This window comes from Patella vulgata, chromosome 2 (genome assembly GCF_932274485.2).
Source record: "Patella vulgata chromosome 2, xgPatVulg1.2, whole genome shotgun sequence".
Taxonomy (NCBI): Eukaryota; Metazoa; Mollusca; class Gastropoda; family Patellidae; genus Patella; species Patella vulgata.
The window spans coordinates 29,574,242-29,582,024 of NC_065880.2; positions in this window are offsets into that span (position 1 = coordinate 29,574,242).

The following is a 7,783-nucleotide window of genomic DNA, read 5'->3' on the forward strand; positions in this document are numbered from 1 at the left end:
TATAATTTACAGATACACAAGTTTTATCATATTTAAAAACATTAACATTTTGACTTTAAAATATTTCAAGATACCCAATTAAAAAAAAAATCAAACGAAACCATCTCTGGGGTAGATTCTAAACCAACATTTACAATGCACTAAACTTACAAGAAACGGTGAGGGACACACATTTATTATTTTAATGATTAAAAGCATGTGTGTACAATTGACAACTGTCTTCATGCTTCTTGAGTAACAGAATAAATGATAACGTTATCGAATCAATCAATGTTTATGTGCAGAGAGTGAAGGGGCTTCCTGGAATGTCGTCGTCGCCCCATTTGATGTACAGTGTATGTTCACCGATTTCTGTTACTTTGTAGGTCAGTTCGTATGTTGTTTTTGTAGCTTTTTTCAAGAATAGTTCAGCTTCGGGTTGACCATGTTGGTTGATCATACCAACGGACAGAAGTGCTTCACCTGCAAATGTAAAGATGGCGGTTAATCACCCGAACACTACATTAGAGAGAGGTGCGGGGCGGAAGCAATTGCTAATCCTTTTGATTCTGATAAATCCTTTTAGGAGCGTAACGGAACCTATGTCGATTTCGCCTGCCTAACCTCGTGGGGGTTCCCCGAGTCTTCCGGTTTCTTCTCACTGCTAAAGACCCTTAGGCACAAGCAAATTATTGAAATAAAATGTGAACCATATTTGTGTCAACTGGACGTTAAACCCCCATTTCTCTCTTTCCCTATGTCGGTTTTCAGTTAAAACAGACCGGAAGTTTAGATCAACCCATGGTTTGGAATTTCAAATTTATCTTTGCTCTAACCACTGCAAAGACGTACAGGGGATTGTAGCATACCACTTTTTGTTCCGGCATTTATCACAGCATTTTGAACACCAAGCACAACCCTTTCTGAACTTTAGTATCTAACCTATATGCTTTCACAATCCCCGTACTCCACAGGGGCGGACTGAAAAGCTCTGGACCGTTGGACCAACTGGTTTTCCTGAGCGCCTATTGCGGCGAAGAATTATCGCAGAGCGAGGAAACCAAACTACTGTAGCTTGATTCGCCTTTCCCACAACCTACTCGTAGATCATTTTGTCTCCTCTAATATATGTAAATTTTTTCACATTGGGATCAGTTGGCCGCTAACCCCCTGGGCTCACGGGCCACGTCCGACGCCCAGTCCGTCAGTTCTCGCCACAAGAAAATAGTTTCTTACCAGCATCCTTGACATCGATTGTAATTTTTAGTTGTCTGTTTGTGAAAGCTTTCTTCAATCCGGGTCCTCGTACAGTAACTTTACTGGCATCACCACGGAAGACCTTCTTACTACCAGCACCAGCCTTCTTCTCCACGGTCTCAACAATCATCGTAGATTGTTCTGTGATAGGGGCTGGTTTTCGCCCAGTACCTGCAGATTGGGATAAATAGAACATAGAGAATATACATTATAACGCTATACTATACTCGATCATATAACAGAAGTACGAAAGTTCGTTCTGAATTAATATCAAATCCATCTTATGAAAAAATATATATCGACAATATCAAACATAGAGAGAGGGGCATTCAATATATGACATAAAATGTATTCTAGATGCAAAAGCGACCATTCAGTATCAGGTCTTAAAATAAATACATGTAACTGCAAACAAACAGAAGAGTGTCCCAAAGATGAAGACTATACGATAAACTGTACTTCTTTACACGTATATCCAAGTTACATGATTAGTAACTATCAACAAACTCTGTCCAAACAGACACTATCTTCATGCAAAGTTTAATCTGATGCACGGTCATACAATAATTGCATGGAAGCTCCTTAGTTTGGGAATCAATATAAGTTTGTGTCAACTGCATGCACAGGCCCGGTGGAATGGGATGGTGGGAGGGAGGCATTAGCCTAATTTGGACGTAAGTACCCCTTTCTTCAGGTTATTGCATGCAAGTTACTAATCGGTTAGATACAATGACGTAACTAGAAGAGGCTTGATTTTAACATAGATGGGATTGGGAAAATCTTTCAAAAAGAGCTGCTAAATTCCGACTTCAACACAAAATTTGAACATATTTTAATTATTATCATTCTAATCGCTAGGTTGTATAAGTTTAATTGAAGTAAGAACGTAGACTTTCAGAAGAAAAAAAAACCTGCTGTATTCTATTTTTATCCCTGGGTTTAAGAGCCCCGCAGTTGTGAGGGTCGCGATTAGTTTTAACTGAACACTCGATCTTTATTTCAAGTCCCTCTCACTTCCGTTGTATCTATGACAGCATAGATAATTAGAAAAAAAGTCGGACATTCTTTACTTGCGTCCCTTATCCATTAAATAATTCCCCGCTATCAGTTATGGCCAGTTAAAATAATATGAAACGTTTATGGATACATTAAACTATTAATTTGTTTTTGCTGCTAAAGTACTTGCTGTACCGAGTAATATTATTACCCAGAAATATATAGCTATAGCTCCGGGAGGCCCCTGGACCCTATCCCAAGGTTCTAGGATAGTAGCCCTCCCCCACCCACCTTAATCAAGAATTGCTTCCACGGGCCCTGATGCAGGTGGCATCACTGGTAATCTAACCACGAAACATTTATGGACTACAATATATTATGTACACAATAGTTACACAAACGACAACCACAAAATATTACAAAAACCCGATGAACAGCCACTTTCAGTTCAATTGTCAACCAATTAAGCTTTAATTTGTAAAGTTGGCTTTAACTGAAGCGTATTGTCATTAGTTGTTTGATCGGGCTTCAAGCAACGCGAAACAAGCCTCTTTTCATGAATAATGAAGCTCAATCCCATATCCACCAGTACTAAAATAGTTTGCGGAAGATATTTATACGTATGGACAAAAATAGGCCACATATCACCATGCTGGTCGTCTGATGAAAACAGACAAAGGTCACTGGATCAATTCCATGATATTGTTTACCAAAATAGGACAACTAAATAAGATGTACACAAATGCTTAAACTCATAGTTCTAGATAAGGTTCGTATCGGATGTATTTGCGACATACAATCGATTGTGCATGTGCATCTTTGAAAAAAGGGCGTCTTGCTCAAATGAACCCTTAGAAAAACACTGCATGGCGATTGTCGTAATTATTGATAAATGTAATTGAAACTCGTTTTTATTTCTAATCGGACTGGCACATGCTCGAAACAACATAATAATTGTTTTCGTAGAGGGACACATTTATAATTTCAGATGAATGGGTTGTGCTTGACTTTCAACTCTCTACAGCAATTGTCAATATCAGAGTTAAACATGTGTGATCGTGGTTGATCTCCTACACTTATAATTAAAACATTATGGAATTGAACCGAAGACTACCATCAATATAGGCCTAACCACTCATTGAATTTACAATATAAAAAAAAATCATATATTAATAGGCCTAAGTACAATTACAACATCAAAAATAAACCAACTACATCAAAAGTATAGGTCACTATTTGTCACCTACCGCCACCTGTAAATAAGGAGAAACAACTTTATTTAATTTTATTCGTATAAATGGCGATGCTGTAAAATTAGTCATGTGTATGGTGCATAGATAGTGATCGCTAGAATAGCGCGCCTTGCCGAACGCCGTTGTCGATTCTTTAAGAAAGTCCGATAGAGCATGTGTACGTTTAATATGACGAGTAAAGTACTTAACATTTTCTATCAAATCCAAATAGTGTTTGGGAATTATGATTGCAAATTTGTTAACTTAGTGTGTATTTTGTATTTGATTGTCCCTCCACGCCCAACGATGAAGTTGTTAATCTTACAAGTGTGAAATTCGAATCGCCGCGCGTCGAGTACCATTGCTTTTCGCGCCAAAAGTACGGTGTGCAGCGGTAGATCCTACAACCCGCACTTACCAATAATAATATGATTAGCAGTATACTATGTATACTTGTAGATATTTGCCGCGTGATAAAACGTTTTAAATCATCATTCATATAAGGACTTTACTAAAATAAATCATGAATAGTACCGCAATATACTGATTTGCTGGAACAAAGCTTACTCGTATATCCCAGTCTGCAACTTTTTGTAAATCTGCATTTTCAACCCAAAGATAGTCCTTATAACAAACAACTACAGAGTGTCTACCAAGATCGTCAAAAAGCAAAATATATATTTCCAGGCAAAGATACATAGGAAACTAAAGATAGGGGTTAAACAAAGACATAACCTATTCCATAATCCAAATTCAGATATCTAGTCAATAAAATATTGTTTACATAAAAAACAACATACCCTAACCAGCTGCTAAGGCGCCCCAGAACTCTACACGAATCTGCACGACTTATTACAACTTTATCAAGGGCAATAACTCTGTACGTGATTTTTGAATATTTTTAAAGGGCCAATCTCGATTATATTTTGGAGAATAAAACTACTTAATTTTGTGTTAAAAGTCCCCAAATCCTCTACCTTAGGACCGAGCAACTAACTCAATATTATACGTTATACGTTTTCAAACAATTTAAATCCGTCAGTCTTCATCTGGAAATGGAGACCGATGTCCCAAGCTGTATTATACGGTGTCTGGATAAAACCAGACTTTTATCTTATAACGTGTAGGTGAAATTTACCTTTCGTTATCTGCAAGTACATCACTTGGGCCATGCACTGTATAGACCTCCAAAGGAATGGCAATCGTTTATCAGGTCATCCAACGAAAAAATTGACCCGAAATCTTAAAAGGGTTAATGTCCGGATAAGCGGTTTTGACGTTCACATCCAAACGACTCATTATTATGAGCTGAAATTTTAAGGCAAGGTAGATACCCTTCCTCTGTATTTTGGCGCTTAAATTTCATACGCACACGGACTTACTTTTTGAGACTCTGTTCAAATCGGGATAGTCCCTTTAATTTCTATAGTCCCCCTCGTCTTACTAATGTAAACAATGCATTCAAATAAACGGATCAGATAATGGGCAGACAGCCATGCGAACGGACAGACAGGCCAAATGGCGACAACAAAATACGATCACATATGACGTGGGCGCACCAAAGCACAGGACAAGCTTCCTTTACTTTAGATCTGGAAACTAAACTAGCTAATCACGACAACGCAGTGCCTCGCTTTCAATGAACATGCAAATTGATTGATGACAAATATGAAAACAAAATGATGCATTAAGATGAATGATCAACACAATCACAGATCAAATCTATAAAAATAAACTTAAAGTCTCTGTGTGTCATTTGCATTTTTCGGATTCATTAGGTAGCATTTAATTTTTGAAAAAAAAACCATCATAATTTTAACGGTAGATTACCGGATTTAAGCGAAACTCATAAGTGGCTGGCGCTTGTTGGCGTTGACTTCTATATATACTATTCAAAAAAAGTAGGGGATATTTGATTTTTAAGTGTTATTAAAGTCACCTAATGAAACTGACGAAGAAACAAATGACAAAATGAAATGAAGTTCACATTCATCGATTTATTCCAAATGAAACTGACGAAGAAACAAATGACAAAATGAAATGAAGTTCACATTCATCGATTTATTCCAAATGATCGTTAGACTAAGTAAGGCACAGACTGACCATTATAAGGGTAAAATGATACCCGGGGTCAAACAACAAAGTTACCACAGCATCACAACCAAGTCAGTAACGGGTAAATCCTCCTCTGTTTGCCAAACAAGCATTGATCCGACGTGGCATACTCCTAATGAGACGTCTAAGGTCATTTTGGTCCAGATTGTCCCATTCCTGTTGCAACGCAGCAGCAAGTTCTTGGACATTGGCAGGACGTTGTTGACGTTGACGTAACCTCTGTCCAAGCATGTCCCAGACATGCTCGATGGGGGAGAGGTCGGGACTCAGTGCTGGCCAAGGTAATGTGGTGATGTTCTGTTGTTGGAGGTAACCTGTAACGATCCTGACCCTGTGACATCTTGCGTTGTCATCCTGGAAGATGAAACGGCGGCCATGACGTCGTGCGAACGGCACAACATGGACTGCCAAGATGTTGTCCCGGTAGTACTGGCCTGTAACACGCCCTGCAACAACATGTAAAGCCGTTCTTCCAGCAACAGTGATGCCTCCCCACACCATAACAGAACCACCCCCAAATCGATCATGTCTGATGACGTTAACGTCTTGGAACCTTGACTCATCTGAAAACATCACATTGCTCCAGCGTCGATTATCCCAGTGTTGACGATCCCTACACCAACGACGTCTTGCCTGAATGTGATGATCTCTCAAACAAGGGATCACGCGAGGACGTCGGGCGCGAAGGTGACCCCTATGCAGTCAATTCCGAATCGTCTGGCCACTCACTCTCACACCAGTGTCTGTTTGAAGACGAGCGCTGATCTGATTTGCTGTGATGACACGATTTCTCAAGGCCAAGGTACGGATAAATCGATCCTGGGCTTGAGTTGTCGCCCTTGGTCGACCTGAGCGTGGTCTGTCCTGTACAGATTGTGTATCACGGTATCTGGACCATAGCCTGCTTATGACAGACTGAGAAACATTCATCGTCCGCGCCACAACCGCCTGTGTTGTGCCGATCTGTAGCATGCCAAGGGCACGTAACCTTTCATTTTGGGTAAGCCGACGCATATCAAAATTTGTTTTCTGGTCACTAAAACAATTAAACTGATGTTTCCAACCTGGAATTCAATGCCACAATGACTGTAACATTCAAAGTCAGAGTCGTGCAAATCTTGGGTTGGACCCCCATGATGATCCCAAGCATCACCTGCATTCCATGCGGTAGCTATTGGTGCATTTGGGCGTCACATGTAACTGGAAATGTTTCTTCTGTTAGGTTCTATAGTGACTTTTTTCGTAGTCATTTGCATATTTTAGTATTATGCCCCCAAAATCAAATATCCCCTACTTTTTTTGAATAGTATATTACATCATCTGCAGTGATTATCGTATGTTGTCAAGATTTTGATAAATGAGCCTACTGGACGGAATTGAACCAATTTTGGACTGATATACCTTTAATATTTTTAATTCACAATATTGTATTTTGTAAGGCATTATCAATTCCTAAAGTGACACCCAGAGACTTTAATAACAATAAACTATCTTCATAGATTATTAAAATCACAAAACCTTTTCTGTTATAGGAGATTATTTCTCTCCATGATATTTCATGTTCTTTCAATGGTATTAATAGCACAATCTTTACTGTTTCAAACCACCCCGAAATGACTTATAGACATAATCGTCAACTTCTCGCATGTGATGTCTTATTTTTGCCTATAGCCAAGACATAATCCGAGAACAATGGTGTCAAAAACTATAATTTCTTAAAGCAGAAAGCTTTAAATTATTGCAAATTCACAACTGCGCATATTCTAACAAAGTAGAATAATGTAGAAAATACAACCTAGTGTGTAGACATATAATATTAACGGATTAAAAGTCGTACGGTATCTCGAGAATAAATCGTCACTATATCCGAGTGACAATTTTAAACAGACGGATTAAAAGTCGTATGGCATTCTGAGAACAAATCGTCAACTCACCTGTGATTTCGGCCTGATAAGGACTTCCAGCTATTGGTATATTTCCATATTTAATTGTGATAAGATATTTTCCTGTAGCAAATGGCGTGTAAGAGAATTCATATCCCTCATCTACCTCTTTGCAGTTGATAGCAGCTTTAGAAGGTCCATCAATGAATATAGCCAGAATCCCAGTACCAGATCCCGCTGTCTTCACTAAAAACTTATTTTTGGTATCTGAAGAAGATTGTAAAGTTCAAAACCGTTTATGAATTTGAAAATGACATCACT